The 23,837-nt window shown below is 45.6% G+C and overlaps 1 long non-coding RNA gene across 1 annotated transcript; it reads left to right on the forward strand.

Annotated features, from left to right (window-relative positions):
- Window positions 1-240: 240 nt before the first annotated feature.
- On the forward strand, window positions 241-23,506 carry LOC141164174 (uncharacterized). The gene is made up of 3 exons (XR_012250862.1): window positions 241-327; window positions 21,512-21,658; window positions 23,397-23,506. It is a non-coding gene; the product is annotated as an uncharacterized lncRNA (long non-coding RNA).
- Window positions 23,507-23,837: the final 331 nt, after the last annotated feature.

Genomic DNA, 23,837 nt, shown 5'->3' on the forward strand with positions numbered 1-23,837 from the left:
CCTGGGTAATGTATAGGACATGTGATGACTCTATCACCATTGTGGATGTGGTGTGGTGATCGGTGCTGCACTGCCACAGATAAAAGCACAGGATCAATGCTCAGTCAGCACCAATGATAAAATGAATGAGGTCAGCGCTGGGGCAGATTACTAACAGCCAATGCTGTGTACTGGGCGGGCAGAAGGCAGAGCTGCACAATGGAGCCGGGCAGTGCCAGCTCTGGTTGTGGGATTAGAAAAGAAAGCACAGGGAGTTGCCCAGTCTGGAGAGCAGCATGAAAACAAAAAGGGGTCAGGAAATGAAGTGAAATTACAGAGGAAGGAAAGGTAGAGACCTAAACCATTTATTCAGGTGTTGTACAAATTTTGCTGCCAAGTGGTAAAAGGTGGTTTTGCTGCAAGGTGGTTAAAGATGGTTTTCTGCCAGGTGGTTTCGCAGCCAGGTGGTTTTGCTGCCAGGTGGTTTTGCTGCCATGTAGTAAAAGGTGGTTTTGCTACAGGTGGTAAAAGATGGTATTGCTGCCAGGTGGTAAAAGATGGTATTGCTGCCAGGTGGTAAAAGATGGTATTGTTGCCAGGTGGTTAAAGATGGTATTGCTGCCAGGTGGTAAAAGATGGTATTGTTGCCAGGTGGTTAAAGATGGTATTGATGCCAGGTGGTAAAAGATGGTATTGCTGCCAGGTGGTAAAAGATGGTATTGTTGCCAGGTGGTTAAAGATGGTATTGTTGCCAGGTGGTTAAAGATGGTATTGCTGCCAGGTGGTTAAAGATGGTATTGCTGCCAGGTGGTTAAAGATGGTATTGCTGCCAGGTGGTAAAAGATGGTATTGTTGCCAGGTGGTTAAAGATGGAATTGCTGCCAGGTGGTTAAAGATGGTATTGCTGCCAGGTGGTTAAAGATGGTATTGCTGCCAGTTGGTTAAAGATGGTATTGCTGCCAGGTGGTTAAAGATGGTATTGCTGCCAGGTGGTTAAAGATGGTATTGCTGCCAGTTGGTTAAAGATGGTATTGCTGCCAGGTGGTTAAAGATGGTGTTGTTGCCAGGTGGTTAGAGATGGTATTTCTGCCAGGTGTTTAAAGTGGTATTGCTGCCAGGTGGTTAAAGGTGTTATTGCTGCCAGGTGTTTAAAGGTGGTATTGCTGCCAGGTGTTTAAAGATGGTATTGCTGCCAGTTGGTTAAAGATGGTATTGCTGCCAGGTGGTTAAAGATGGTATTGCTGCCAGGTGGTTAAAGATGGTATTGCTGCCAGGTGGTTAAAGATGGTATTGCTGCCAGGTGGTTAAAGATGGTATTGTTGCCAGGTGGTTAAAGATGGTATTGTTGCCAGGTGGTTAAAGATGGTATTGCTGCCAGGTGGTAAAAGATGGTATTGCTGCCAGGTGGTAAAAGATGGTATTGCTGCCAGGTGGTAAAAGATGGTATTGTTGCCAGGTGGTTAAAGATGGTATTGTTGCCAGGTGGTTAAAGATGGTATTGCTGCCAGGTGGTTAAAGATGGTATTGCTGCCAGGTGGTTAAAGATGGTATTGCTGCCAGGTGGTTAAAGATGGTATTGCTGCCAGGTGGTAAAAGATGGAATTGCTGCCAGGTGGTTAAAGATGGTATTGCTGCCAGGTGGTTAAAGATGGTATTGTTGCCAGGTGGTTAAAGATGGTATTGCTGCCAGGTGGTTAAAGATGGTATTGCTGCCAGGTGGTTAAAGATGGTATTGCTGCCAGTTGGTTAAAGATGGTATTGCTGCCAGGTGGTTAAAGATGGTGTTGTTGCCAGGTGGTTAGAGATGGTATTTCTGCCAGGTGTTTAAAGGTGGTATTGCTGCCAGGTGTTTAAAGGTGTTATTGCTGCAAGGTGTTTAAAGGTGGTATTGCTGCCAGGTGTTTAAAGATGGTATTGCTGCCAGTTGGTTAAAGATGGTATTGCTGCCAGGTGGTTAAAGATGGTATTGCTGCCAGGTGGTAAAAGATGGTATTGCTGCCAGGTGGTTAAAGATGGTATTGCTGCCAGGTGGTTAAAGATGGTATTGTTGCCAGGTGGTTAAAGATGGTATTGTTGCCAGGTGGTTAAAGATGGTATTGCTGCCAGGTGGTTAAAGATGGTATTGCTGCCAGTTGGTTAAAGATGGTATTGCTGCCAGGTGGTTAAAGGTGGTATTGCTGCCAGGTGTTTAAAGGTGGTATTGCTGCCAGGTGTTTAAAGGTGGTATTGTTGCCAGGTGGTAAAAGGTGGTTTTGCTGCCAGGTGGTAAAAGGTGGTTTTCCTATATAGAGTGGAGATATAACAAACAATAATGTTAAAGCACATTTCAGTCACAAGATATTGATGAACTATCCTCAGTACCTACAATATATCATAAAAGTGAGCACACCCCTAAGTGTAAATGGCACCAAGGAGAAGCCGTGTGCTGCTGGAAAATTACACGTTTGAAGAATAGGACGGCCGCTCAGCCCTGTTAAGCTGGATACACATGGGGGGTGAAGGAGAATTAAAAAAAACGCAAAAGGATGCGAAAAATAAATCTCCTGTTGGGCTGAGTGTATATTAACAATAACTATACAGATCTGGAGCTTTGTGTAAAACATTGTCATTGGGGGAATGATGTGTTAAATGCCCAAATGCAGACAAAGAACAGCAGACATAGAAAACTGTTTCAGATCCAGATTGACTACCATGAATGATAATAGTCAGTAATAAGTTAGTAAATGTTTAGCGCACTGGAAATTTCAATCTTAAAAGGAGAGGCAACATATTATAGAATGACGGTGAGCCCTGGGGGTGACATGTACGGAATGGATCTTGTATACTCACTGCTTTACATTCTGCAGCAGAAATAGGACAAGAAGGATAGAAGCCTAAAAGAAAGATAGAAACAAAGAAATATCAGTGTTAAGAAAAGCATCCTCTATTCCCAGAGATCCCATAATATTGAGTGCACTCGCTTACTCTACATCCTCCATTCCCAGAGATCCCATGATACCGAGTATACTCGCTTACTCTACATCCTCTCTTTCCAGAGATCCCATGATATTGAGTGCACTCGCTTACTCTACATCCTCCATTCCCAGAGATCCCATAATATTGAGTGCACTCGCTTACTCTACATCCTCCATTCCCAGAGATCCCATGATATTGAGTATACTCACTTACTCTACATCCTCTATTCCCAGAGATCCCGTGATATTGAGTGCACTCACTTACTCTACAGCCTCCATTCCCAGAGATCCCATGATACCGAGTATACTCGCTTACTCTACATCCTCCATTCCCAGAGATCCCATAATATTGAGTGCACTCGCTTACTCTACATCCTCCATTCCCAGAGATCCCATGATACCGAGTATACTCGCTTACTCTACATCCTCTCTTTCCAGAGATCCCATGATATTGAGTGCACTCGCTTACTCTACATCCTCCATTCCCAGAGATCCCATAATATTGAGTGCACTCGCTTACTCTACATCCTCCATTCCCAGAGATCCCATGATATTGAGTATACTCACTTACTCTACATCCTCTATTCCCAGAGATCCCGTGATATTGAGTGCACTCACTTACTCTACAGCCTCCATTCCCAGAGATCCCATGATACCGAGTATACTCGCTTACTCTACATCCTCCATTCCCAGAGATCCCATAATATTGAGTGCACTCGCTTACTCTACATCCTCTATTCCCAGAGATCCCATGATACCGAGTATACTCGCTTACTCTACATCCTCCATTCCCAGAGATCCCATAATATTGAGTGCACTCGCTTACTCTACATCCTCCATTCCCAGAGATCCCATAATATTGAGTGCACTCGCTTACTCTACATCCTCTATTCCCAGAGATCCCGTGATATTGAGTGCACTCACTTACTCTACAGCCTCCATTCCCAGAGATCCCATGATACCGAGTATACTCGCTTACTCTACATCCTCCATTCCCAGAGATCCCATAATATTGAGTGCACTCGCTTACTCTACATCCTCTATTCCCAGAGATCCCATGATACCGAGTATACTCGCTTACTCTACATCCTCCATTCCCAGAGATCCCATAATATTGAGTGCACTCGCTTACTCTACATCCTCTATTTCCAGAGATCCCATGATATTGAGTGCACTCGCTAACTCTACATCCTCAATTCCCAGAGATCCCATGATACTGAGTATAATCGCTTACTCTACATCCTCCATTCCCAGAGATCCCATGATACCGAGTATACTCGCTTACTCTACAGCCTCCATTCCCAGAGATCCCGTGATATTGAGTATACTCACTTACTCTACATCCTCTATTCCCAGAGATCCCATGATATTGAGTGCATTCGCTTACTCTACATCCTCCATTCCCAGAGATCCCATAATATTGAGTGCACTCGCTTACTCTACATCCTCCATTCCCAGAGATCCCATGATACTGAGTATACTCGCTTACTCTACAGCCTCCATTCCCAGAGATCCCGTGATATTGAGTGCACTCGCTTACTCTACAGCCTCCATTCCCAGAGATCCCATGATATTGAGTGCACTCGCTTACTCTACATCCTCCATTCCCAGAGATCCCATGATATTGAGTGCACTCGCTAACTCTACATCCTCCATTCCCAGAGATCCCAAGATATTGAGTGCACTCGCTTACTCTACATCCTCTATTTCCAGAGATCCCATGATATTGAGTGCACTCGCTAACTCTAAATCCTCAATTCCCAGAGATCCCATGATACTGAGTATAATCGCTTACTCTACATCCTCCATTTTCAGAGATCCCATGATATTGAGTGCACTCGCTAACTCTACATCCTCCATTCCCACAGATCGCATGATATTGAGTATACTCGCTTACTCTACATCCTCCATTCCCAGAGATCGCATGATATTGAGTGCACTCGCTAACTCTACATCCTCCATTCCCAGAGATCGCATGATATTGTGTGCACTCACTTACTCTACAGCCTCCATTCCCAGAGATCCCATGGTATTGAGTGCACTCACTAACTCTACATCTTCCATTCTCAGAGATCCCATGATATTGTGTGCACTCACTTACTCTACAGCCTCCATTTCCAGAGATCTCATGATACTGAGTGCTCTTGCTTACTCTACAAATATGTCCAGAAGACTCATGAAATGTGAGCGGATCTACTGTTCTTCTTGGACAGTAGGCAAGTAGCACAGTTTATAGTCTGTCCTGGTCACCATCTGAATGAATTAAAATGCCCGGTACTTCAGCTCGTACCATTCAAGTGAATAAAACCGCCATCGATTAACTCTTCACTGACATCCACTATACATGTAGGGTGCAAGTCGGTAGCAGGTGTATGGAGCGGGCTCTGGGGGAGAGCTCGCCCCATGACCAACAAATAATGGCTGTGACACACAGCCAGAACCTACCTATAACAGCCTAGGCTGTTAACCTATTAAATACCATGGTCAAACTCTGACAGCGGCATTAATATTGCGTCGGCATTGGGGCATCATAATACGCTCCGATATAAAGTGATCGCAGGATGCAGATGAAGACCTCTTTGCCCATCATCACGGAGAAACCCAGCCAGTCCGTTGTGGTAAAATAAATGGTGTCATTCAAAAGTACAACTCGTCCTGCAAAAACTCATGCCCTCATACGTCTATGTGGACAGAAAAAAGTTATGGCTCTTGGAGGAAGGGGAGGAAAATACAAAAACGCAAAAAACGGAAACTGGCCATGTCCAGAAGGGGTTAGACAATGCTTGTCTATTCTAGGGATAGGACATGAACTTTCTAGTCCCAGGAGAAGGCTTTTACCTCTAGTAATTACTATCCCAGACTTGAGCTCGGGCAGGAGGTAGAACTATAGGCCGCACATTACTATAAGACGCAGCCCAGGTTTAGAGAGCAGAAAAGAGATTTCCTATTAATTAAAGTTTCCCTGTGGTATAAAGACGTGGAGGGGTTAATATCACTAACTTTACTACACAAGGGGAGAATAAGGAGGCAATGGATCTATTCTGAGCTCTTACCTGCTCCTGATGGTCTTCTTCTTCCCTTTGATATTGGTCTTCTTCCTACAATACATGAAACATATATCATGTCATGGAAATGTGCAGTAACGGGGGATTAGGATCTGTAAAGGTTCCTTCTCAGGAGTGTGGCGGACAGAGGAAATTCCCCAGTTTCTCACTCCAACCCAAATACTTTCTTAGCACAATATGTCCATTTCCTCCATCACACAGATAAAGGGGTCTCCCAGGATTAAAATACTGATGACCAATCGTTAGGATCTGCCCCCAATTCCAGGGAAGCAGACGTCCGGATCCAGATGGAGATCCCACTGATTAGCTGACCCTGACTGTTACACCTGTGCAGATCGGGGGTCACAGGGCCTACATACATTAATGCTTGGTTCAGATGTCCATGGAGTGCGGTCTGAGTACAGACCCCCATCACTGACCGCCCAAACATGACCTCCCCATAGCCAAACACTGAGACAGCAACACTATCAGAAGGATTTGTTTAGTTGGACTAAAATGGACAAAATGGTGTAAAATACTAAAAGAGACATTGTCACATGCTAAATCCTGTACTGCAGCAATGAATGTGACCGCTGCAGCTAATCGCTGTCCTTGTGCCATTTACCATCTTTGGTCAATTGTTTTATATTGGAAAACCACATTAATGTGACTGATATGGGAGGAATGAGAATAAGTGATGTTGCAGCTACGTTCCATTTCTATTATAGGTACACATCTATATCTTCTATTAACAGTAAATTTCTGCACTTACGGAACTGCGATCTTCTCGTTGACCGCGTCCTCCATTATCTCTTCTGGGGTCTCCTCCCTATAGGACATGAAACAGAGATCATCCTATGTGTTAGGCGAGAGCAATAAGTACCAGGGTCACTACAAATACTGTCCTCCACCAGCGGGTCAGAGAAAACACAACCTTGTATAATGTATCAGGCGGGTCAGATAGTGTTATATTTCCAGAAATAACATACGTACTCGATGGATCCAAGGGTCGGACGCCAGACAGGTTTTGGAAACCTATCAGGAATGAAAGTCCATGGAGTAGTCAGGATTTTGTGGATCCATCTTTAGGAGAAGTGAAGAAAAGAAAATTAGTGACAAAGATTTCACAACAGCGAATGTATCACAGCGACCTCAGACCCGCAATGATCCGACAAAGGTGACATATCGGGGCGATCGCACCACTTAGGATGTATTGTGACTGCAGGGGGCGCCACTCTCTAATAACAGCTTCCTCTCCCTGCAGCTTCGTTCTCAGCTCAGGATGATGAAGGGTTAAATAATGTGTTTTTTTACTGGACCCTTTAGTTTTTGATACAGTCCAAGGCCCACATTTATCAAAGTAATTTAACCAGAATTCTGGCATAAATTGAATTAAAAAGTCACAACATTATGGCACAACTTGGAGTTGCTCAAAATTTTGCAACTTTTGGCGTTTTCACATCAGTTTTTCCCAGTTCCGTCAAAATGGGCATAGCTGTGACAGAACAGGGGTGCAGCAGGGGCGTCACACCACTGCTCATCTAATACATGACATGCTGTGGCATTCCCTACTCCAGACTAAGACTGGAGTAAGATTTCTGGCGTGGCGCACAGAGGTGCTCGCCACTCGTCAGATGCTCCTGATTCATTGATTCATGACGAGCGAGACACCCCCTCATGGATCAGGAGAGTCTGACGCCACTACGTCCCCTCATCAAGACTTGATGTATCAGGACCTTAGTTTTTCTTTTTTAATATAACTCCGATGCAGTTTTTTGTGCTATTAACAAAAGTAACTGTTTCTTAAAGTTAAAATTAGTCAAGTCATTAAGGGGTTAAATTGCACTTTTAGAAGGAATAAGAATGGTTTTCAGCAATTACTTTCTATTTCATCTGCACTTGTGATTACATGTGGGGTCCGGTGCTCTTATAGTATCACATTCCTACATCGTACACCCAGCTGTGACCGACAGAAAGGAAGGTGATGTGTTGTGAAGGGCACTGAGTGGTCTATCACAGTAGAATACCCCCGTATGTGACTCACCTCCACACTATATATTCCCGTAGTATGACACCCAGCGATGCTCCCCCATACAGTATGATGACCCAGTGATTACACCCCACGATGCTCCCCCATACAGTATGATGGCCCAGTGATGACACCCCACGATGCTCCCCCATACAGTATGATGGTCCAGTGATTACACCCCACGATGCTCCCCCATACAGTATGATGGCCCAGTGATTACACCCCACGATGCTCCCCCATACAGTATGATGACCCAGTGATTACACCCCACGATGCTCCCCCATACAGTATGATGGCCCAGTGATTACACCCCACGATGCTCCCCCATACAGTATGATGGCCCAGTGATGACACCCCACGATGCTCCCCCATACAGTATGATGACCCAGTGATTACACCCCACGATGCTCCCCCATACACTATGATGGCCCAGTGATTACACCCCACGATGCTCCCCCATACAGTATGATGACCCAGTGATTACACCCCACGATGCTCCCCCATACAGTATGATGACCCAGTGATGACACCCCACGATGCTCCCCCATACAGTATGATGACCCAGTGATGACACCCCACGATGCTCCCCCATACAGTATGATGACCCAGTGATTACACCCCACGATGCTCCCCCATACAGTATGATGACCCAGTGATTATACCCCACGATGCTCCCCCATACAGTATGATGGCCCAGTGATTACACCCCACGATGCTCCCCCATACAGTATGATGACCCAGTGATTATACCCCACGATGCTCCCCCATACAGTATGATGGCCCAGTGATTACACCCCACGATGCTCCCCCATACAGTATGATGGCCCAGTGATTACACCCCACGATGCTCCCCCATACAGTATGATGACCCAGTGATGACACCCCACGATGCTCCCCCATACAGTATGATGGTCCAGTGATTACACCCCACGATGCTCCCCCATACAGTATGATGGCCCAGTGATTACACCCCACGATGCTCCCCCATACAGTATGATGACCCAGTGATTACACCCCACAATGCTCCCCCATACAGTATGATGACCCAGTGATGACACCCCACGATGCTCCCCCATACAGTATGATGACCCAGTGATTACACCCCACGATGCTCCCCCATACAGTATGATGACCCAGTGATGACACCCAGCGATGCTCCCCCATACAGTATGATGGCCCAGTGATGACACCCAGCGATGCTCCCCCATACAGTATGATGGCCCAGTGATGACACCCAGCGATGCTCCCCCATACAGTATGATGGCCCAGTGATGACACCCCACGATGCTCCCCCATACAGTATGATGGCCCAGTGATGACACCCCACGATGCTCCCCCATACAGTATAATGACCCAGTGATTACACCCCACGATGCTCCCCCATACAGTATGATGACCCAGTGATTACACCCCACGATGCTTCCCCATACAGTATGATGACCCAGTGATGACACCCAGCGATGCTCCCCCATACAGTATGATGACCCAGTGATGACACCCAGCGATGCTCCCCCATACAGTATGATGGCCCAGTGATGACACCCAGCGATGCTCCCCCATACAGTATGATGGTCCCGTGATGACACCCAGCGATGCTCCCCCATACAGTATGATGGCCCAGTGATGACACCCCACGATGCTCCCCCATACAGTATGATGGTCCAGTGATTACACCCCACGATGCTCCCCCATACAGTATGATGGCCCAGTGATTACACCCCACGATGCTCCCCCATACAGTATGATGGCCCAGTGATTACACCCCACGATGCTCCCCCATACAGTATGATGACCCAGTGATGACACCCCACGATGCTCCCCCATACAGTATGATGACCCAGTGATTACACCCCACGATGCTCCCCCATACAGTATGATGACCCAGTGATGACACCCAGCGATGCTCCCCCATACAGTATGATGGCCCAGTGATGACACCCAGCGATGCTCCCCCATACAGTATGATGGCCCAGTGATGACACCCCACGATGCTCCCCCATACAGTATGATGACCCAGTGATGACACCCCACGATGCTCCCCCATACAGTATGATGACCCAGTGATTACACCCCACGATGCTCCCCCATACAGTATGATGACCCAGTGATGACACCCAGCGATGCTCCCCCATACAGTATGATGACCCAGTGATGACACCCAGCGATGCTCCCCCATACAGTATGATGGCCCAGTGATGACACCCAGCGATGCTCCCCCATACAGTATGATGGTCCCGTGATGACACCCAGCGATGCTCCCCCATACAGTATGATAGCCCAGTGATTACACCCCACGATGCTCCCCCATACAGTATGATGACCCAGTGATTACACCCCACGATGCTCCCCCATACAGTATGATGGCCCAGTGATTAAACCCCACGATGCTCCCCCATACAGTATGATGGCCCAGTGATTACACCCCACGATGCTCCCCCATACAGTATGATGACCCAGTGATGACACCCCACGATGCTCCCCCATACAGTATGATGGCCCAGTGATGACACCCAGCGATGCTCCCCCATACAGTATGATGGCCCAGTGATGACACCCAGCGATGCTCCCCCATACAGTATGATGACCCAGTGATTACACCCCACGATGCTCCCCCATACAGTATGATGGCCCAGTGATTACACCCCACGATGCTCCCCCAAACAGTATGATGGTCCAGTGATGACACCCCACGATGCTCCCCCATACAGTATGATGGCCCAGTGATGACACCCCACGATGCTCCCCCATACAGTATGATAGCCCAGTGATTAAACCCCACGATGCTCCCCCATACAGTATGATGGCCCAGTGATTACACCCCACGATGCTCCCCCATATAGTATGATGGTCCAGTGATGACACCCCGCGATGCTCCCCCATACAGTATGATGGCCCAGTGATGACACCCCACGATGCTCCCCCATATAGTATGATGGCCCAGTGATGACACCCCACGATGCTCCCCCATACAGTATGATGGCCCAGTGATGACACCCCACGATGCTCCCCCATACAGTATGATGGCCCAGTGATGACACCCCACGATGCTCCCCCATACAGTATGATGGCCCAGTGATTACACCCCACGATGCTCCCCCATACAATATGATGACCCAGTGATGACACCCTGCGATGCTACCACATACAGTATGATGGCCCAGTGATTACACCCCACGATGCTCTTCCATACAGTATGATGGCCAAGTGATGACACCCCGCGATGCTCCCCCATACAGTATGATGGTCCAGTGATTACACCCCACAATGCTCCCCCATACAGTATGATGGTCCAGTAATTACACCCCACGATGCTCCCCCATACAATATGATGACCCACTGATGACACCCCGCGATGCTCCCCCATACAGTATGGTAGCCCAGTGATGACACACCGCGATGCTCCCCCATACAGTATGATGGCCCAGTGATTGCACCCCACGATGCTCTTCCATACAGTATGATGGCCAAGTGATTACACCCCACGATGCTCCCCCATACAGTTTGATGGCCCAGTGATTACACCCCGCGATGCTCCCCCATACAGTATGATGGCCCAGTGATGGCACCCCACAATGCTCCCCCATACAGTATGATGGCCCAGTGATTACACCCCGCAATGCTCTTCCATACAGTATGATGGCCCAGTGATTACACCCCACGATGCTCCTCCATACAGTATGATGGCCAAGTGATTACACCCCTCGATGCTCCCCCATACAGTATGATGGCCCAGTGATGACACCCCACGATGCTCCTCTATATAGTATGATGGCCAAGTGATTACACCCCGCGATGCTCCTCCATACAGTTTGATGGCCCAGTGATGACACCCCACGATGCTACTCTATATAGTATGATGGTCCAGTGATTACACCCCGCGATGCTCCTCCAAACAGTATGATGGCCCAGTGATTACACCCCACGATGCTCCCCCATACAGTATGATGGCCCAGTGATTACACCCCGCGATGCTCCTCCATACAGTATGATGGTCCAGTGATTACACCCCACGATGCTCCCCCATACAGTATGATGGCCCAGTGATTACACCCCGCGATACTCCTCCATACAGTATGATGGTCCAGTGATTACACCCCACGATGCTCCCCCATACAGTATGATGGTCCAGTGATGACACCCCGCGATGCTCCCCCATACAGTATGATGGCCCAGTGATTACACGCCATGATGCTCCCCCATACAGTATAATGATCCAGTGCTGCATTCCCACCCAAAGGATAATACCTACAGCACACACATTATGATGCCCCTACTCATGACGCCCCAAAATTTGCATCCACATACAGTATGCTGCCCCAAGGCTTTCATCTCGCAGAATGATGCCCCACAGTATAATGCCCCAAGATACTCCTCCACACTCAGCCCAATGCATAATAAAGCCCTCACCAGTGCCCAGCCTCAAAACACACAGAATAGTGCAATAGCTAAAAACAAAAAATCTCACAAAGCATTGTTCCCATGATGAGCATGAATCTACAGGCTGCTCTGATCTATACTGTGTGGCTGGACGTTACAGGCGTAATCTAGAGACATCACTGTGTCTGCTGCACCAGACCTGAGACAGTGCAGAGAGCACAGGCTGTGTGGTGGTGTAGGGAGCTGACGGCTCTCTGCTCCACTATTCAACCATATCTATGAGGATACAGATTAAACATGTGCCGACCTCCTGAGACAGTACAGAGAGCACAGGCTGTGTGGTGGTGCAGGGAGCTGACGGCTCTCTGCTCCACTATTCAACCATATCTATGAGGATACAGATTAAACATGTGCCGACCTCCTGAGACAGTACAGAGAGCACAAGCTGTGTGATGGTGCGGGGAGCTGACGGCTCTCTGCTCCACTATTCAACCATATCTATGAGGATACAGATTAAACATGTGCCGACCTCCTGAGACAGTGCAGAGAGCACAGGCTGTGTGATGGTGCGGGGAGCTGACGGCTCTCTATTCCACTATTCAACCATATCTATGAGGATACAGATTAAACATGTGCTGACCTCCTGAGACAGCGCAGAGAGCACAGGCTGTGTGATGGTGCAGGGAGCTGACGGCTCTCTGCTCCACTATTCAACCATATCTATGAGGATACAGATTAAACATGTGCTGACCTCCTGAGACAGTGCAGAGAGCACAGGCTGTGTGATGGTGCAGGGAGCTGATGGTTCTCTGCTCCACTATTCCACCATATCTATGAGGATACAGATTAAACATGTGCCGACCTCCTGAGACAGTGCAGAGAGCACAGGCTCTGTGATGGTGCGGGGAGCTGACGGCTCTCTGCTCCACTATTCAACCATATCTATGAGGATACAGATTAAACATGTGCCGACCTCCTGAGACAGTGCAGAGAGCACAGGCTGTGTGGTGGTGCGGGGAGCTGACGGCTCTCTGCTCCACTATTCAGCCATGTCTATGAGGATACAGATTGGGTATGTGCTGACCTCCTGAGACAGCTTCCCCAAATACAGGATCCTAGACAGGGGCTATGCTATAGAAAGTATACATACTTATAATTATATATCGTGTTTTTCTAAAGGAGCCAAAGGAAAATGCTGGCTCATGTTGTATTTCTCCTGGTGCCCATATTACAGGGTCCGATAAATACAATCCATCTGAATCATGTGTCCTATAAACCTCCTAGACTGAGACATGACTTTCACACCCTGAATGACAACCATCAGTGTAGACAGGTACATAGTGTGTGCAGAAAGGTTTTATATCATCTCTACCTGGAAAAAAAAAGGCACTTACAAAGATTTTTCCATCCTGCACAGTTCTTTCTCTTCCATTTCTATTTTGTCTGCTAACAGTTCCCATCTGTGGTACATGGAACATATATCATCATCTCATATGTAAAGGTAGAAATATCAGCAATATGAAGAGAATTAGTGAACAAATTCTGCCTTTTCGCCTCCATTCAAAATACTTTGCCAACATTTTCCATCTGTCTCGCAAATGATACAATTTTGTCTATGTGGAGCTACCACTGGAGGGCGCTCACTGTATCACTGTACATGGACAGAAGAAACCTATAAGGCTGGCGGCATAGATAGACCTTATGGTCCAACTGCCCGAATTATTTACTTTTAATATACGTCGATCCCAGACTTATTTAATGATATAATGACTAGGAAATTTTCCTTTTTTGAACCTTCATTTCTTACTTCTAGTCTTCCAGGAGCCATGTCCTTTTATTTTTTGGTCTACATAATCATTTGAGGACTTGATTTTTTGCATGTTGAGTTGTATTTTTGAATTACACCAATCACTTTACCATACAATGTACTGAAAACAGGAAAATGGCCTGGCGATATTATTCTCTAGGGCGGTATTACTCTGTAGGGCGGTATTACTCTGTAGGCCGGTATTATTCTGTAGGGCGATATTATTCTCTAGGGCGGTATTACTCTGTAGGCCGGTATTACTCTGTAGGCCGGTATTATTCTGTAGGCCGGTATTATTCTGTAGGGCGGTGTTACTCTTTAGGGCGGTGTTACTCTTTAGGGCGGAATTATTCTGTAGGGCGGTATTACACTTTAAAGCGGTATTATTGTGTAGGGTGGTATTACTCTGTAGGACGGTACTACTTTTAAGGGCGGTATTACTCTTTAGGGCGGTATTACTCTTTAGGGCGGTGTTACTCTTTAGGGCGGTATTACTCTTTAGGGCGGTATTACTCTGTAGGGCGGTGTTACTCTGTAGGGCGGTGTTACTCTTTAGGGCGGTATTATTCTTTAGGGCGGTATTATTCTGTAGGTCAGTTCAAATACAGTGACCGCAAACTTATAAGATTTATTTTAGGATTTAATGTTTAATAATTATGTAAAACTTTGTAAATAATAAATGTTTTGTGGCCCCATTTTCTGAGCCCTGTAGCTGTAGACCGGAGCTTTCTTTTTTATTGATACCATTTTGGTGCACAAACGACATTTCAATTTATTCTTACTGCATTTTCTATGTGTAGCGCCCCGAGGGTTCGGTCGCTACAGAGGTATTGCATCTCACCCAGAGGTGTGATATCTCACTTCCAGGTGAGGATGGAGTGTGGCTCAGGACCCTAACACCCACATGCACTACACCACATTTCCGGGGGGCAGGGCGACAATGCTCCCGAGTGTGAGCATAACTGTCCCTGTCCCTGGCTGGAGTGGGGGGAGGGAACACCTAGAAAGGGGGAACCCAGTAGTCTGTGGGTGGGGAGAGTAGATCCAGGGTGCACTGTATAGAGGAGTATATATGGTGGGCACCATCTTAGAGTCAGGGAGAAAGAGAAGAGAAAGAGAAGGAGAAAGAAGTAGAGAGTGGGAGGGAGCAGAGGCTCTGCATGGGCTCTGCTCCGCAGGCAGGCCAAGTCTCAAGGCCTGGTCCTGGAGGAGAGGAACGGAGAGGAGAGGAATGGAGGAAGCTCTAGGAGAAGACCGAAGGGACCCCAGGGGTGCTGACCGGCTAGCCGCCACCGCACGCCCGCCGCTACCAGAGTAAGGGGGTCAGGCCAAGAAAAGGGAACCGGATCACTCATCTAGTGGAGGAGAGCAACTACCCTCAGCTAGTAACCGGAGGCCGTGGCATTGTACATGCACGGCCCCTAACTACACCCGTTAGGAAAGCACCACATAGGACCCAGGGAAATGGAACAAACGTTTGCCCGCCATGGCCCGAGGCAGCAGGACAGAAACGTGGTCAATTGAGGGGTACGACAGGCCAGAGAAAGGACACACGAAGGGGGTCCTGACAAGCACTCCAAAGGTACCTGGGAGTTGGCCGAGCCCCTCACCTGGTGAGCACAGGACGACGTGGGCAGCCATTACCTGCGCAGAAGTGGCTTGTAGTCTAAAACTGTGAGTAAAGACCCTGGACTGCATCACTGGACTCTGAGTCATTACTGTTGCTCCCGCGCACCATCACCCCCACTATCTGCGCTCACTGCCCTGAGGCTATACTCCTCCCGTGGGGAGTTATACTACCCCCTGCTGCACATACAACATCAGCCTCAGTGATCTGCCCTGCAGCGGCGGTTCTCAGTGACCGCAATCCACGGGTGGCGTAGTCGGACATTTAGAGATTACAAAACCAAAGAAACTGATCTGCCACTGGTTTGACCACCCTGAGCCACGGGACCGGGTCGCCGCCACGGAGACTACAACCCCCAGCATTACACAGAGACCCGGCTCCGGGTATTCCCCTACACACACGGCCCAGGGGGCGCGTCATATGCATCGTACAGCAACCGAAAAAATGATATTCTCGTGTTTCGCCTTTTTTCTTTTTGATGTTTTACGTCTGGTTAAAATAATTTTATATCTTGATAGGTCAGATTTTTACTGATGCGATGATATCAAATGTTTTTCTTGTAATTCTTTTTTTTTTTAATATGAAAAGGCGGGGGAGGGGGTGATTAAGACTTTTTTTTTTTTTGTACATATATATTGATAAAAACGACTCGGAAAATGGCGACAATGGGGAATTTTTTTTTTTTTCTCCAAATTTGAGAATGTACAAGGAAACAGATCCGGTAAAAGCCTAATGGTGCAAAATGTGTAATGAAACCAAATTACAAAAATGGCGTTTAGCAACTAAATATATGCATGTAAAAAAAATTGTTCCCCCAGGTGGAAAACGTATACTTTTATTTATTCTCTAATCTATTGTATCCCCCTGTAAAAATACTGTTCATCAGTGAGGGTCTGGGGCACTGAGAAGTCATTACCGATCTCCTGGAATAACCCTTTATCTCCTGGATTCTTTATCATTATCATATTTTGTCCATGGTGGAATAAATATTACGATTTATGGGATTATCTTTGCTTTGCTGGACTGAAATCTTGGATTGTGAAGTAAATATATATTATTACAGAAGTCACATTAAAAGGAACCTGTCACCCGATAAAGTGCTATTAACCTGCAGATATGGAGTTAATCTGCAGGTTAATAGTGTCCTAAACCTGCCCGGTGCCAGCACTGAGAGTCCCACTGCTGAGAGGAAATGAACGTTATTCCCCCAGCAGCCTCTAGTGATGGTCGGCAGCGGCTGGATCAGTCACCGCTGTGAATAGAGAGTGCCGGCTGTATCCGTCCCTGTACTGACTGACACTGGCTCAGGATTGGGGCCGGCTGTCAGTCATTGCTTTCAGTTACAGCCGCCTCTCTCTATACACAGCGGTGACTGATCCCCCACCGGCACCGCCTATATGACTGGAAGCCGGTGGGAATAAAGCTCATTTCTTCCCAGCAGCGGGGCTCCAAGTGCCGGCACCGGGCAGGTTCATAAAGCTATAAACCTGTCGATTAACCCCATATCTGCTGGTAATAGCATTTTTTCAGGTGACAGATTCCCTTTAAGATAATTGCTCAATTTCCTTTTTTTTCTCACTTGTATTTAATAAGTGAAATAACAATTCCTCTAATGTTTGTAACCCTTAAAAAAACACTTTGGCATCTTTGTAATAAAATATGACACATATCTATTATCTATCTATTATCTATCTATTATCTATCTATCTATTATCTATCTATCTATCATCTATCTATTATCTATTTATCCCTCTATCTATCTATCTATCTATCTATCTATTATCTATCTATAATCTATCAATCATCTATCAATCATCTATCTCATATCTATCTATTATCTATCATCTATCTATTCTCTATCTATTATCTATCATCTATCTATCATCTATCGATTATCTACTATCTATCTATCATCTATTATCTATCTATCTATTATCTATCTATTATCTATCTATCATCTATCTATCATCTATCATCTATCTATTATCTATCATCTATCTATTACCTATCTATTATCTATTATCTATCTATCATCTATCTATCACGTGCAGACAGGATTTATATTATCTGTCCTGAATACAGAGAATCACACATTGGGGAGAAGGAAACATCTATATCATGGCGTCATCTAGAAGGTTTACTTCTATGAGAGCAGTAATTCTCTACACTTACATAGTCACCATGTTCTTCGAGATCAGGTCCGCCAATTCCACATGTGTTTCAGACTCTGGATCCTCACTGGTGTCATCACTATCGTACAAGGAAGATACATCAACTTATAATAAATGGTCAGAAACTCAATAGTACAAGCAAATATAAGAAGCTTTGTCATCTATTTTATTAGAGAAATCTGCTTCCGTCTCCACTTATGAGCCACTTCTGCTCCCCCCGCCTCCTGAACTCACTGTCTACTCTGAAGAAAAAAACACACGTTAAATCTATCTTGGTGAAAGCAAGACAGCCGGTCAGGTCAGTGCGGTGTCTGATTACAATGCCTATTATAGTCTGTAGAGGAGGAAGGGTGAAGGGCAGAGGGAGAAAACAGGAAGCGAGAGACACAGAAACATAGTGCTGCAGCCAGATAGGAGGTTAACTTATCCAAGAGCTGGATGCACAGCTAGACTGCTGAGTACAGAGCTGGATGCACAGCTAGACTGCTGAGTACAGAGCTGGATGCACAGCTAGACTGCTGAGTACAGAGCTGGATTCACAGCTAGACTGCTGAGTACAGAGCTGGATTCACAGCTAGACTGCTGAGTACAGAGCTGGATTCACAGCTAGACTGCTGAGTACAGAGCTGGATTCACAGCTAGACTGCTGAGTACAGAGCTGGATTCACAGCTAGACTGCTGAGTACAGAGCTGGATGCACAGCTAGACTGCTGAGTACAGAGCTGGATGCACAGCTAGACTGCTGATTACAGAGCTGGATTCACAGCTAGACTGCTGAGTACAGAGCCGGATGCACAGCTAGACTGCTGAGTACAGAGCTGGATGCACAGCTAGACTGCTGAGTACAGAGCTGGATTCACAGCTAGACTGCTGAGTACAGAGCTGGATTCACAGCTAGACTGCTGAGTACAGAGCTGGATTCACAGCTAGACTGCTGAGTACAGAGCTGGATGCACAGCTAGACTGCTGAGTACAGAGCCGGATGCACAGCTAGACTGCTGAGTACAGAGCTGGATGCACAGCTAGACTGCTGAGTACAGAGCTGGATTCACAGCTAGACTGCTGAGTACAGAGCTGGATTCACAGCTAGACTGCTGAGTACAGAGCTGGATTCACAGCTAGACTGCTGAGTACTGCTGCTGCTTCTAAACATGCGTTAAGTAGAGAAAAATTATGAGGAATCGTTCTGTATGTGTGTGCTTTGCATAGGAGACATCATAACAGTGAGTCTCTGCTCTCTAGATCAGAGACAACTGAACATGAGAGAGGTGAACACTAGTGAAAAATAAAGGACACAAGTCATCTAATGGCCAGAAATAGTGTTATTCCTCATGTATACACCTAACTTCAGAAGAATGTTCTCTGGATGGCTGGAGGACCCAGCGGTCGGACCCCCGGCTAGGTTGGGACCAACCCCTACAGCTATAATTGCAATGAATATGTTCTATGCAATGTTATTGGCTTCAGCTATCACCCATTAGGTAAAGATGAATCGGCAGCACTACAAGTCTCAGTGTAGCTCTGGACTAAATGTAAGAATTGTTAAATCTATGAATGTAGTTATTAGGATTTTTGATGAGCATTGATGCCTGGAGTGGACACAGACAGAAAAGTGCCCGGTGCAGGAATAATATCTGGGCCTCTGTATCCAATAGCTCATCATAATGCATCATTCTTATGAAAGTGACCCCCTTAGCTCTGGGACCCCTGTGCATCTACAGAGGCTGCACCAGTGCTATGTCCACCTCTGATTGGTGCCTTCCCAATCCATCTCAGATATTAAGCCATCATATTAAATCACACAATTTAGAGTAACCATCATTTTATTTATTTTTTCTCGTGAATCAATAGTACATGTGAAAATAAGAAACTTGTAATATATCTTATTAAAGAGAAATCTGCTTCTTTCTCCTCCTGAACTAATCGTTCATTCTCAAAATTCTTAATTCACGGGTAAAATCTCTAATTAGTGAACACAAATGTTCCCTTTACTGAGATAGGAGACGACGATTGGTGCTCAGAAAGTTCTATGGAGACCTGGAGCTGTTGTTTCAGGAGAACTTGCAGCAGAATGTCTGTCTGCCTCTAGCTGCTCCATCCTCCTCTTCCTCTCCATAGAGTTTAATAAGCACCAACTGTCATCTCCTATCGCCCATCATTCTGCCTCGGAGTCTGAAGGGTCAGAGTAGCGGGCGCGATGATGTCATTACAGAGCGCCCACTGCTCTGAGATGTGCGGTGCTTCACACCACAGACTCAGCAGACCAGAGTATTGGGTGGAACGAGGAGAGGTGAGTATTGTATTTATTTTTTTAAATCAGTGACTGGTGGCCATAATGTATGGGGGTGCATTGTATTGTATGGAGGACCACAGGGGGTGCATTATATTGTATGGAGGACCATGGGGAGTGTATTATACTGTATGGAGGACCATGGGGGTGCATTCTAATGTATGGAGGACCATGAGGGGTGCATTATATTGTATAAATGACCATGTGGGGTGCATTACATTGTATGGAGTACCACGGGAGGTGCATTGTATTGTATGGAAGACCATGGGGGGAGGGCATTATATTGTATGGAGGACCATTGGGGGTGCATTATACTGTATGGAGGACCAAGGGGGTTCATTATATTGTATGGAAGACCATGAGGGAGGGCATTATATTGTATGGAGGACCATGGGGGTGCATTATATTGTATGGAGGTCCATGGGGGTGCATTATATTGTATGGAGATCCATGGGGGTGCATTATATTGTATGGAAGACCATGGGGGGTGCATTGTATTCTATGGAGGACCATTGGGTGGTGCATTATACTGTATGGAGGATCATGGTGGGTGCATTATATTTTATAGAGGACCATGGGAGGTGCATTATATTCTATGGAGGACCATTGGGTGGTGCATTATATTCTATGGAGGACCATGGGGAGTGTATTATACTATATGGAGGATTATGGGGGGTGTATTATAATATATGGAAGCAATTGAAGGTTTTGTGGGGTCTGTCATACAGTTTGTAGGCTATTATACTATTTTGAGGGCTAGTGCAGGCCATTATAAAGTGTGGGGGCCATTATACTGCATGTAGGCCCATTATACTGCATGGAGGGCTTGAAGGGCTGTGTGGGGGTCACAGTTGGGGGATCATACTGTGTTGGGGTCAGCATACTTTGCCTTGACAGTTGAGGTGGGGTACAGTAGGGTCATTATACTGTGCATGTGGAGGAGTTCACCATGGGGGTATCATACTGTGTTTGGGGGACACTTTTGTTGGCATCACACTTTATGGGGCAATGGAAGAGGAATCTAGGACTTCAGCTGGAGGAAAATGACTGTAAAGGCTGGAAAGTTGTAAGATCTGCTCCTTTGTAACTCGGGGTAAAGTGTAATTACCCCACAGTCAGTCAGTGGGGGGAGGGGAGAAACTGTGAGAATATTGATCATTTATCATCCAGAACGTTTGCTTTCATTAGCGCAATAAATCTCAGCACTTACATCATCTGTTCTATCTTCTCCAGGAAGATTGTCTTCTCCTGAATGTCTTCTTTGAGGAAGGTGATACGCTCCTCCCTATTGTACATGGAGAATAGATCTGATAGTGAAATCTACAAACGCCAGGAATTATTCAGCTGTTCAGCAGTATTATAGCGACCATGACACATGTGGTAAGTTCTCCCCTTCTCCCTCCATTCTAGGTCCTTTCTTTGACAACAGTTTTACATTTACTATATTACTCTGTTAAAGGGAAACTGTCAGCAGGTTTTTTGCTATTTAATATTGGAGCAGCTTGATGCAGGGTCAGAGACCCTTATTCCAGCAAGATGTCACCCACTGAGCTGCTTGCTGTAGGTTCAATAAAATCAGTGTTTTATCAGCAGGAGATTATCACTAGAGGACTAGTAAATCTGCTGCCATGTAGTCCTCCACACTCATGAGCTCTGTGTAACTCTGCACCCACTTCTGTTTGGCAGCTTTCTGCCTATGCACAGTGCACGCAGAAAGCAGCCAATCAATGATGTGGGCGGGGCTAGATAGAGCTCAGCATTCAGATAACTGCTAGATCTGCAGCAGAAAAAACAGGGATTTTATTAAAACTGCAGCCAGCAGCCCAGTAAGTGACACATCACTGGAATTAATGCTTTTAGATGGTGAAGGAAAAACTTGGTGATAGATTCTTTTCAATGCGTAGCATCACCCCCTTTAGTCCAGTTAATAATAAACAAAAGAAAAAAAAATACACATATTTGGTATCACCGTGTTCAGTAAAGTCCGATCTATGAAAATATAAAATGAATTGACCCAATCTGTAAAAAGTGTAAAGCAAAAAAATAAATCAAAATGGGAAAATTGCGCGATTTTGATTGCTACAACTCCACAAAAAAAGTACTAAGAAGCGAACGAAGCGTCGTAACTCCCCCAAAATAATATCAATAAAGACATCATGTCACCACGCAAAAAACCACAAGCCCCACATAGCTCCATCCACCAAAAATAATAATGTTACGGGTATTCAAAAATGGAGACTGAAGCTAATATTGTAGTAATTTTTTTTTCACCACTTAAATAAAACAAAAATACAAGTTTGATATTGTTGTAATCGCAGTGACCTGATTGGTCCGGGCATTTGTCCGTGAATAAAGAACGGACATCAGACACAGAAATTCATTATTATATATATGTATAGAGGGAGCATTACGGTCACTATTCTGATTCATGACTTTTCTTATTTCGGACTTACATAATTTGTTCTCTGATTTTCTCTCGATACAAATAAACGCCAAATCCTAAATTGGAGAAATAGAGAAGTTTCCTTATAAATAGCCGAATCTTAAATACCAATTGTATCCATAGTAAATATTTCCATTACCAGCTAATTAACAAATATAAGGTTTTCTCATTAATAATGTATGGGATGGGAGAAGTTGGAAGGAGAGGAAGCTTGTCATAAGAAATCAGACACTTATGTAGGTAGGAAATGGGGAATAATAAGGACGGACAGGAGTGTAAGACACGTATACTCACTGTAATACTTCTACTACAACCCTCAGAGGAGTTCCGGGCGAGCGGCTGCTTATATAGTCCTCATGATGTCATAATGTCCAGGCAGAGGTCACCATGGCGCCGATCCTGTGATGTCACAACATTCTAGAATGTGCCCTTCAGCCAATGAGATCCAATATAATCATATGTAATAAAGTCTATGGAGGGTTTATAAATGTATGTAAATATTCTGATACAGCAAATTGTTAGAAATAATAGGACCCCCCAACACACCCATGACCACATATGTGCAGAAGCATCTTATAATCCAATGTGTTTCTTATATTGTTATTATACATATACACCATATGGACACACATATAGGGGTGCAGAATTATATAACATCTCATTCTATATCCTTAGGCATTAATTTGGAGTTGGTCCCTTTCTACAAGATTTTGGAAGCGTTTGTGGGAATTTTTGCCCCTTATTTCAGAAGAGCTGATGCTGGATGGGTGGTCCTCCTGACCAGCAATCTTCATCCCAAAGGTGTTGGATGGTGTTGAAGTCCAGGCTCTGTGCAGCCAGTCAGGTTCTTCCACACCAAACTCTCACAACTTTGCATTTATGGTCCTTGCTTTGTGCATGGCTGTAAGCCATAATCATCAACATTAACAGAAATAAACACGTGAAATAGATCACTCTGTGTGTAATGACTCTATATAATATATCAGCTTCACTTTTTGTATTGAAGAACTAAAATAAATTTACTTTTTGATGATATTCTAATTTAGTGAGATGCACCTGTATATACATTCTCCATCCTGGTTTATATGTCCCTTATTCTGGGACTCATCCTGATAT

Source organism: Phyllobates terribilis, unplaced genomic scaffold (assembly GCF_046119375.1).
Source record: "Phyllobates terribilis strain yellow unplaced genomic scaffold, ASM4611937v1 Scaffold_10__3_contigs__length_209671492, whole genome shotgun sequence".
NCBI lineage: Eukaryota > Metazoa > Chordata > Amphibia > Anura > Dendrobatidae > Phyllobates > Phyllobates terribilis.